Raw genomic sequence first — 12,500 nt, forward strand, 5'->3', positions numbered from 1 at the left:
AACCCTAACCCTAACCCTAACCCTAACCCTAACCCTAACCCTAACCCTAACCCTAACCCTAACCCTAACCCTAACCCTAACCCTAACCCTAACCCTAACCCTAACCCTAACCCTAACCCTAACCCTAACCCTAACCCTAACCCTAACCCTAACCCTAACCCTAACCCTAACCCTAACCCTAACCCTAACCCTAACCCTAACCCTAACCCTAACCCTAACCCTAACCCTAACCCTAACCCTAACCCTAACCCTAACCCTAACCCTAACCCTAACCCTAACCCTAACCCTAACCCTAACCCTAACCCTAACCCTAACCCTAACCCTAACCCTAACCCTAACCCTAACCCTAACCCTAACCCTAACCCTAACCCTAACCCTAACCCTAACCCTAACCCTAACCCTAACCCTAACCCTAACCCTAACCCTAACCCTAACCCTAACCCTAACCCTAACCCTAACCCTAACCCTAACCCTAACCCTAACCCTAACCCTAACCCTAACCCTAACCCTAACCCTAACCCTAACCCTAACCCTAACCCTAACCCTAACCCTAACCCTAACCCTAACCCTAACCCTAACCCTAACCCTAACCCTAACCCTAACCCTAACCCTAACCCTAACCCTAACCCTAACCCTAACCCTAACCCTAACCCTAACCCTAACCCTAACCCTAACCCTAACCCTAACCCTAACCCTAACCCTAACCCTAACCCTAACCCTAACCCTAACCCTAACCCTAACCCTAACCCTAACCCTAACCCTAACCCTAACCCTAACCCTAACCCTAACCCTAACCCTAACCCTAACCCTAACCCTAACCCTAACCCTAACCCTAACCCTAACCCTAACCCTAACCCTAACCCTAACCCTAACCCTAACCCTAACCCTAACCCTAACCCTAACCCTAACCCTAACCCTAACCCTAACCCTAACCCTAACCCTAACCCTAACCCTAACCCTAACCCTAACCCTAACCCTAACCCTAACCCTAACCCTAACCCTAACCCTAACCCTAACCCTAACCCTAACCCTAACCCTAACCCTAACCCTAACCCTAACCCTAACCCTAACCCTAACCCTAACCCTAACCCTAACCCTAACCCTAACCCTAACCCTAACCCTAACCCTAACCCTAACCCTAACCCTAACCCTAACCCTAACCCTAACCCTAACCCTAACCCTAACCCTAACCCTAACCCTAACCCTAACCCTAACCCTAACCCTAACCCTAACCCTAACCCTAACCCTAACCCTAACCCTAACCCTAACCCTAACCCTAACCCTAACCCTAACCCTAACCCTAACCCTAACCCTAACCCTAACCCTAACCCTAACCCTAACCCTAACCCTAACCCTAACCCTAACCCTAACCCTAACCCTAACCCTAACCCTAACCCTAACCCTAACCCTAACCCTAACCCTAACCCTAACCCTAACCCTAACCCTAACCCTAACCCTAACCCTAACCCTAACCCTAACCCTAACCCTAACCCTAACCCTAACCCTAACCCTAACCCTAACCCTAACCCTAACCCTAACCCTAACCCTAACCCTAACCCTAACCCTAACCCTAACCCTAACCCTAACCCTAACCCTAACCCTAACCCTAACCCTAACCCTAACCCTAACCCTAACCCTAACCCTAACCCTAACCCTAACCCTAACCCTAACCCTAACCCTAACCCTAACCCTAACCCTAACCCTAACCCTAACCCTAACCCTAACCCTAACCCTAACCCTAACCCTAACCCTAACCCTAACCCTAACCCTAACCCTAACCCTAACCCTAACCCTAACCCTAACCCTAACCCTAACCCTAACCCTAACCCTAACCCTAACCCTAACCCTAACCCTAACCCTAACCCTAACCCTAACCCTAACCCTAACCCTAACCCTAACCCTAACCCTAACCCTAACCCTAACCCTAACCCTAACCCTAACCCTAACCCTAACCCTAACCCTAACCCTAACCCTAACCCTAACCCTAACCCTAACCCTAACCCTAACCCTAACCCTAACCCTAACCCTAACCCTAACCCTAACCCTAACCCTAACCCTAACCCTAACCCTAACCCTAACCCTAACCCTAACCCTAACCCTAACCCTAACCCTAACCCTAACCCTAACCCTAACCCTAACCCTAACCCTAACCCTAACCCTAACCCTAACCCTAACCCTAACCCTAACCCTAACCCTAACCCTAACCCTAACCCTAACCCTAACCCTAACCCTAACCCTAACCCTAACCCTAACCCTAACCCTAACCCTAACCCTAACCCTAACCCTAACCCTAACCCTAACCCTAACCCTAACCCTAACCCTAACCCTAACCCTAACCCTAACCCTAACCCTAACCCTAACCCTAACCCTAACCCTAACCCTAACCCTAACCCTAACCCTAACCCTAACCCTAACCCTCCTAACCCTAACCCTAACCCTAACCCTAACCCTAACCCTAACCCTAACCCTAACCCTAACCCTAACCCTAACCCTAACCCTAACCCTAACCCTAACCCTAACCCTAACCCTAACCCTAACCCTAACCCTAACCCTAACCCTAACCCTAACCCTAACCCTAACCCTAACCCTAACCCTAACCCTAACCCTAACCCTAACCCTAACCCTAACCCTAACCCTAACCCTAACCCTAACCCTAACCCTAACCCTAACCCTAACCCTAACCCTAACCCTAACCCTAACCCTAACCCTAACCCTAACCCTAACCCTAACCCTAACCCTAACCCTAACCCTAACCCTAACCCTAACCCTAACCCTAACCCTAACCCTAACCCTAACCCTAACCCTAACCCTAACCCTAACCCTAACCCTAACCCTAACCCTAACCCTAACCCTAACCCTAACCCTAACCCTAACCCTAACCCTAACCCTAACCCTAACCCTAACCCTAACCCTAACCCTAACCCTAACCCTAACCCTAACCCTAACCCTAACCCTAACCCTAACCCTAACCCTAACCCTAACCCTAACCCTAACCCTAACCCTAACCCTAACCCTAACCCTAACCCTAACCCTAACCCTAACCCTAACCCTAACCCTAACCCTAACCCTAACCCTAACCCTAACCCTAACCCTAACCCTAACCCTAACCCTAACCCTAACCCTAACCCTAACCCTAACCCTAACCCTAACCCTAACCCTAACCCTAACCCTAACCCTAACCCTAACCCTAACCCTAACCCTAACCCTAACCCTAACCCTAACCCTAACCCTAACCCTAACCCTAACCCTAACCCTAACCCTAACCCTAACCCTAACCCTAACCCTAACCCTAACCCTAACCCTAACCCTAACCCTAACCCTAACCCTAACCCTAACCCTAACCCTAACCCTAACCCTAACCCTAACCCTAACCCTAACCCTAACCCTAACCCTAACCCTAACCCTAACCCTAACCCTAACCCTAACCCTAACCCTAACCCTAACCCTAACCCTAACCCTAACCCTAACCCTAACCCTAACCCTAACCCTAACCCTAACCCTAACCCTAACCCTAACCCTAACCCTAACCCTAACCCTAACCCTAACCCTAACCCTAACCCTAACCCTAACCCTAACCCTAACCCTAACCCTAACCCTAACCCTAACCCTAACCCTAACCCTAACCCTAACCCTAACCCTAACCCTAACCCTAACCCTAACCCTAACCCTAACCCTAACCCTAACCCTAACCCTAACCCTAACCCTAACCCTAACCCTAACCCTAACCCTAACCCTAACCCTAACCCTAACCCTAACCCTAACCCTAACCCTAACCCTAACCCTAACCCTAACCCTAACCCTAACCCTAACCCTAACCCTAACCCTAACCCTAACCCTAACCCTAACCCTAACCCTAACCCTAACCCTAACCCTAACCCTAACCCTAACCCTAACCCTAACCCTAACCCTAACCCTAACCCTAACCCTAACCCTAACCCTAACCCTAACCCTAACCCTAACCCTAACCCTAACCCTAACCCTAACCCTAACCCTAACCCTAACCCTAACCCTAACCCTAACCCTAACCCTAACCCTAACCCTAACCCTAACCCTAACCCTAACCCTAACCCTAACCCTAACCCTAACCCTAACCCTAACCCTAACCCTAACCCTAACCCTAACCCTAACCCTAACCCTAACCCTAACCCTAACCCTAACCCTAACCCTAACCCTAACCCTAACCCTAACCCTAACCCTAACCCTAACCCTAACCCTAACCCTAACCCTAACCCTAACCCTAACCCTAACCCTAACCCTAACCCTAACCCTAACCCTAACCCTAACCCTAACCCTAACCCTAACCCTAACCCTAACCCTAACCCTAACCCTAACCCTAACCCTAACCCTAACCCTAACCCTAACCCTAACCCTAACCCTAACCCTAACCCTAACCCTAACCCTAACCCTAACCCTAACCCTAACCCTAACCCTAACCCTAACCCTAACCCTAACCCTAACCCTAACCCTAACCCTAACCCTAACCCTAACCCTAACCCTAACCCTAACCCTAACCCTAACCCTAACCCTAACCCTAACCCTAACCCTAACCCTAACCCTAACCCTAACCCTAACCCTAACCCTAACCCTAACCCTAACCCTAACCCTAACCCTAACCCTAACCCTAACCCTAACCCTAACCCTAACCCTAACCCTAACCCTAACCCTAACCCTAACCCTAACCCTAACCCTAACCCTAACCCTAACCCTAACCCTAACCCTAACCCTAACCCTAACCCTAACCCTAACCCTAACCCTAACCCTAACCCTAACCCTAACCCTAACCCTAACCCTAACCCTAACCCTAACCCTAACCCTAACCCTAACCCTAACCCTAACCCTAACCCTAACCCTAACCCTAACCCTAACCCTAACCCTAACCCTAACCCTAACCCTAACCCTAACCCTAACCCTAACCCTAACCCTAACCCTAACCCTAACCCTAACCCTAACCCTAACCCTAACCCTAACCCTAACCCTAACCCTAACCCTAACCCTAACCCTAACCCTAACCCTAACCCTAACCCTAACCCTAACCCTAACCCTAACCCTAACCCTAACCCTAACCCTAACCCTAACCCTAACCCTAACCCTAACCCTAACCCTAACCCTAACCCTAACCCTAACCCTAACCCTAACCCTAACCCTAACCCTAACCCTAACCCTAACCCTAACCCTAACCCTAACCCTAACCCTAACCCTAACCCTAACCCTAACCCTAACCCTAACCCTAACCCTAACCCTAACCCTAACCCTAACCCTAACCCTAACCCTAACCCTAACCCTAACCCTAACCCTAACCCTAACCCTAACCCTAACCCTAACCCTAACCCTAACCCTAACCCTAACCCTAACCCTAACCCTAACCCTAACCCTAACCCTAACCCTAACCCTAACCCTAACCCTAACCCTAACCCTAACCCTAACCCTAACCCTAACCCTAACCCTAACCCTAACCCTAACCCTAACCCTAACCCTAACCCTAACCCTAACCCTAACCCTAACCCTAACCCTAACCCTAACCCTAACCCTAACCCTAACCCTAACCCTAACCCTAACCCTAACCCTAACCCTAACCCTAACCCTAACCCTAACCCTAACCCTAACCCTAACCCTAACCCTAACCCTAACCCTAACCCTAACCCTAACCCTAACCCTAACCCTAACCCTAACCCTAACCCTAACCCTAACCCTAACCCTAACCCTAACCCTAACCCTAACCCTAACCCTAACCCTAACCCTAACCCTAACCCTAACCCTAACCCTAACCCTAACCCTAACCCTAACCCTAACCCTAACCCTAACCCTAACCCTAACCCTAACCCTAACCCTAACCCTAACCCTAACCCTAACCCTAACCCTAACCCTAACCCTAACCCTAACCCTAACCCTAACCCTAACCCTAACCCTAACCCTAACCCTAACCCTAACCCTAACCCTAACCCTAACCCTAACCCTAACCCTAACCCTAACCCTAACCCTAACCCTAACCCTAACCCTAACCCTAACCCTAACCCTAACCCTAACCCTAACCCTAACCCTAACCCTAACCCTAACCCTAACCCTAACCCTAACCCTAACCCTAACCCTAACCCTAACCCTAACCCTAACCCTAACCCTAACCCTAACCCTAACCCTAACCCTAACCCTAACCCTAACCCTAACCCTAACCCTAACCCTAACCCTAACCCTAACCCTAACCCTAACCCTAACCCTAACCCTAACCCTAACCCTAACCCTAACCCTAACCCTAACCCTAACCCTAACCCTAACCCTAACCCTAACCCTAACCCTAACCCTAACCCTAACCCTAACCCTAACCCTAACCCTAACCCTAACCCTAACCCTAACCCTAACCCTAACCCTAACCCTAACCCTAACCCTAACCCTAACCCTAACCCTAACCCTAACCCTAACCCTAACCCTAACCCTAACCCTAACCCTAACCCTAACCCTAACCCTAACCCTAACCCTAACCCTAACCCTAACCCTAACCCTAACCCTAACCCTAACCCTAACCCTAACCCTAACCCTAACCCTAACCCTAACCCTAACCCTAACCCTAACCCTAACCCTAACCCTAACCCTAACCCTAACCCTAACCCTAACCCTAACCCTAACCCTAACCCTAACCCTAACCCTAACCCTAACCCTAACCCTAACCCTAACCCTAACCCTAACCCTAACCCTAACCCTAACCCTAACCCTAACCCTAACCCTAACCCTAACCCTAACCCTAACCCTAACCCTAACCCTAACCCTAACCCTAACCCTAACCCTAACCCTAACCCTAACCCTAACCCTAACCCTAACCCTAACCCTAACCCTAACCCTAACCCTAACCCTAACCCTAACCCTAACCCTAACCCTAACCCTAACCCTAACCCTAACCCTAACCCTAACCCTAACCCTAACCCTAACCCTAACCCTAACCCTAACCCTAACCCTAACCCTAACCCTAACCCTAACCCTAACCCTAACCCTAACCCTAACCCTAACCCTAACCCTAACCCTAACCCTAACCCTAACCCTAACCCTAACCCTAACCCTAACCCTAACCCTAACCCTAACCCTAACCCTAACCCTAACCCTAACCCTAACCCTAACCCTAACCCTAACCCTAACCCTAACCCTAACCCTAACCCTAACCCTAACCCTAACCCTAACCCTAACCCTAACCCTAACCCTAACCCTAACCCTAACCCTAACCCTAACCCTAACCCTAACCCTAACCCTAACCCTAACCCTAACCCTAACCCTAACCCTAACCCTAACCCTAACCCTAACCCTAACCCTAACCCTAACCCTAACCCTAACCCTAACCCTAACCCTAACCCTAACCCTAACCCTAACCCTAACCCTAACCCTAACCCTAACCCTAACCCTAACCCTAACCCTAACCCTAACCCTAACCCTAACCCTAACCCTAACCCTAACCCTAACCCTAACCCTAACCCTAACCCTAACCCTAACCCTAACCCTAACCCTAACCCTAACCCTAACCCTAACCCTAACCCTAACCCTAACCCTAACCCTAACCCTAACCCTAACCCTAACCCTAACCCTAACCCTAACCCTAACCCTAACCCTAACCCTAACCCTAACCCTAACCCTAACCCTAACCCTAACCCTAACCCTAACCCTAACCCTAACCCTAACCCTAACCCTAACCCTAACCCTAACCCTAACCCTAACCCTAACCCTAACCCTAACCCTAACCCTAACCCTAACCCTAACCCTAACCCTAACCCTAACCCTAACCCTAACCCTAACCCTAACCCTAACCCTAACCCTAACCCTAACCCTAACCCTAACCCTAACCCTAACCCTAACCCTAACCCTAACCCTAACCCTAACCCTAACCCTAACCCTAACCCTAACCCTAACCCTAACCCTAACCCTAACCCTAACCCTAACCCTAACCCTAACCCTAACCCTAACCCTAACCCTAACCCTAACCCTAACCCTAACCCTAACCCTAACCCTAACCCTAACCCTAACCCTAACCCTAACCCTAACCCTAACCCTAACCCTAACCCTAACCCTAACCCTAACCCTAACCCTAACCCTAACCCTAACCCTAACCCTAACCCTAACCCTAACCCTAACCCTAACCCTAACCCTAACCCTAACCCTAACCCTAACCCTAACCCTAACCCTAACCCTAACCCTAACCCTAACCCTAACCCTAACCCTAACCCTAACCCTAACCCTAACCCTAACCCTAACCCTAACCCTAACCCTAACCCTAACCCTAACCCTAACCCTAACCCTAACCCTAACCCTAACCCTAACCCTAACCCTAACCCTAACCCTAACCCTAACCCTAACCCTAACCCTAACCCTAACCCTAACCCTAACCCTAACCCTAACCCTAACCCTAACCCTAACCCTAACCCTAACCCTAACCCTAACCCTAACCCTAACCCTAACCCTAACCCTAACCCTAACCCTAACCCTAACCCTAACCCTAACCCTAACCCTAACCCTAACCCTAACCCTAACCCTAACCCTAACCCTAACCCTAACCCTAACCCTAACCCTAACCCTAACCCTAACCCTAACCCTAACCCTAACCCTAACCCTAACCCTAACCCTAACCCTAACCCTAACCCTAACCCTAACCCTAACCCTAACCCTAACCCTAACCCTAACCCTAACCCTAACCCTAACCCTAACCCTAACCCTAACCCTAACCCTAACCCTAACCCTAACCCTAACCCTAACCCTAACCCTAACCCTAACCCTAACCCTAACCCTAACCCTAACCCTAACCCTAACCCTAACCCTAACCCTAACCCTAACCCTAACCCTAACCCTAACCCTAACCCTAACCCTAACCCTAACCCTAACCCTAACCCTAACCCTAACCCTAACCCTAACCCTAACCCTAACCCTAACCCTAACCCTAACCCTAACCCTAACCCTAACCCTAACCCTAACCCTAACCCTAACCCTAACCCTAACCCTAACCCTAACCCTAACCCTAACCCTAACCCTAACCCTAACCCTAACCCTAACCCTAACCCTAACCCTAACCCTAACCCTAACCCTAACCCTAACCCTAACCCTAACCCTAACCCTAACCCTAACCCTAACCCTAACCCTAACCCTAACCCTAACCCTAACCCTAACCCTAACCCTAACCCTAACCCTAACCCTAACCCTAACCCTAACCCTAACCCTAACCCTAACCCTAACCCTAACCCTAACCCTAACCCTAACCCTAACCCTAACCCTAACCCTAACCCTAACCCTAACCCTAACCCTAACCCTAACCCTAACCCTAACCCTAACCCTAACCCTAACCCTAACCCTAACCCTAACCCTAACCCTAACCCTAACCCTAACCCTAACCCTAACCCTAACCCTAACCCTAACCCTAACCCTAACCCTAACCCTAACCCTAACCCTAACCCTAACCCTAACCCTAACCCTAACCCTAACCCTAACCCTAACCCTAACCCTAACCCTAACCCTAACCCTAACCCTAACCCTAACCCTAACCCTAACCCTAACCCTAACCCTAACCCTAACCCTAACCCTAACCCTAACCCTAACCCTAACCCTAACCCTAACCCTAACCCTAACCCTAACCCTAACCCTAACCCTAACCCTAACCCTAACCCTAACCCTAACCCTAACCCTAACCCTAACCCTAACCCTAACCCTAACCCTAACCCTAACCCTAACCCTAACCCTAACCCTAACCCTAACCCTAACCCTAACCCTAACCCTAACCCTAACCCTAACCCTAACCCTAACCCTAACCCTAACCCTAACCCTAACCCTAACCCTAACCCTAACCCTAACCCTAACCCTAACCCTAACCCTAACCCTAACCCTAACCCTAACCCTAACCCTAACCCTAACCCTAACCCTAACCCTAACCCTAACCCTAACCCTAACCCTAACCCTAACCCTAACCCTAACCCTAACCCTAACCCTAACCCTAACCCTAACCCTAACCCTAACCCTAACCCTAACCCTAACCCTAACCCTAACCCTAACCCTAACCCTAACCCTAACCCTAACCCTAACCCTAACCCTAACCCTAACCCTAACCCTAACCCTAACCCTAACCCTAACCCTAACCCTAACCCTAACCCTAACCTAACCCTAACCCTAACCCTAACCCTAACCCTAACCCTAACCCTAACCCTAACCCTAACCCTAACCCTAACCCTAACCCTAACCCTAACCCTAACCCTAACCCTAACCCTAACCCTAACCCTAACCCTAACCCTAACCTACCCTAACCCTAACCCTAACCCTAACCCTAACCCTAACCCTAACCCTAACCCTAACCCTAACCCTAACCCTAACCCTAACCCTAACCCTAACCCTAACCCTAACCCTAACCCTAACCCTAACCCTAACCCTAACCCTAACCCTAACCCTAACCCTAACCCTAACCCTAACCCTAACCCTAACCCTAACCCTAACCCTAACCCTAACCCTAACCCTAACCCTAACCCTAACCCTAACCCTAACCCTAACCCTAACCCTAACCCTAACCCTAACCCTAACCCTAACCCTAACCCTAACCCTAACCCTAACCCTAACCCTAACCCTAACCCTAACCCTAACCCTAACCCTAACCCTAACCCTAACCCTAACCCTAACCCTAACCCTAACCCTAACCCTAACCCTAACCCTAACCCTAACCCTAACCCTAACCCTAACCCTAACCCTAACCCTAACCCTAACCCTAACCCTAACCCTAACCCTAACCCTAACCCTAACCCTAACCCTAACCCTAACCCTAACCCTAACCCTAACCCTAACCCTAACCCTAACCCTAACCCTAACCCTAACCCTAACCCTAACCCTAACCCTAACCCTAACCCTAACCCTAACCCTAACCCTAACCCTAACCCTAACCCTAACCCTAACCCTAACCCTAACCCTAACCCTAACCCTAACCCTAACCCTAACCCTAACCCTAACCCTAACCCTAACCCTAACCCTAACCCTAACCCTAACCCTAACCCTAACCCTAACCCTAACCCTAACCCTAACCCTAACCCTAACCCTAACCCTAACCCTAACCCTAACCCTAACCCTAACCCTAACCCTAACCCTAACCCTAACCCTAACCCTAACCCTAACCCTAACCCTAACCCTAACCCTAACCCTAACCCTAACCCTAACCCTAACCCTAACCCTAACCCTAACCCTAACCCTAACCCTAACCCTAACCCTAACCCTAACCCTAACCCTAACCCTAACCCTAACCCTAACCCTAACCCTAACCCTAACCCTAACCCTAACCCTAACCCTAACCCTAACCCTAACCCTAACCCTAACCCTAACCCTAACCCTAACCCTAACCCTAACCCTAACCCTAACCCTAACCCTAACCCTAACCCTAACCCTAACCCTAACCCTAACCCTAACCCTAACCCTAACCCTAACCCTAACCCTAACCCTAACCCTAACCCTAACCCTAACCCTAACCCTAACCCTAACCCTAACCCTAACCCTAACCCTAACCCTAACCCTAACCCTAACCCTAACCCTAACCCTAACCCTAACCCTAACCCTAACCCTAACCCTAACCCTAACCCTAACCCTAACCCTAACCCTAACCCTAACCCTAACCCTAACCCTAACCCTAACCCTAACCCTAACCCTAACCCTAACCCTAACCCTAACCCTAACCCTAACCCTAACCCTAACCCTAACCCTAACCCTAACCCTAACCCTAACCCTAACCCTAACCCTAACCCTAACCCTAACCCTAACCCTAACCCTAACCCTAACCCTAACCCTAACCCTAACCCTAACCCTAACCCTAACCCTAACCCTAACCCTAACCCTAACCCTAACCCTAACCCTAACCCTAACCCTAACCCTAACCCTAACCCTAACCCTAACCCTAACCCTAACCCTAACCCTAACCCTAACCCTAACCCTAACCCTAACCCTAACCCTAACCCTAACCCTAACCCTAACCCTAACCCTAACCCTAACCCTAACCCTAACCCTAACCCTAACCCTAACCCTAACCCTAACCCTAACCCTAACCCTAACCCTAACCCTAACCCTAACCCTAACCCTAACCCTAACCCTAACCCTAACCCTAACCCTAACCTAACCCTAACCCTAACCCTAACCCTAACCCTAACCCTAACCCTAACCCTAACCCTAACCCTAACCCTAACCCTAACCCTAACCCTAACCCTAACCCTAACCCTAACCCTAACCCTAACCCTAACCCTAACCCTAACCCTAACCCTAACCCTAACCCTAACCCTAACCCTAACCCTAACCCTAACCCTAACCCTAACCCTAACCCTAACCCTAACCCTAACCCTAACCCTAACCCTAACCCTAACCCTAACCCTAACCCTAACCCTAACCCTAACCCTAACCCTAACCTAACCCTAACCCTAACCCTAACCCTAACCCTAACCCTAACCCTAACCCTAACCCTAACCCTAACCCTAACCCTAACCCTAACCCTAACCCTAACCCTAACCCTAACCCTAACCCTAACC

Source organism: Neofelis nebulosa, chromosome 14 (genome assembly GCF_028018385.1).
Source record: "Neofelis nebulosa isolate mNeoNeb1 chromosome 14, mNeoNeb1.pri, whole genome shotgun sequence".
Taxonomy (NCBI): Eukaryota; Metazoa; Chordata; class Mammalia; order Carnivora; family Felidae; genus Neofelis; species Neofelis nebulosa.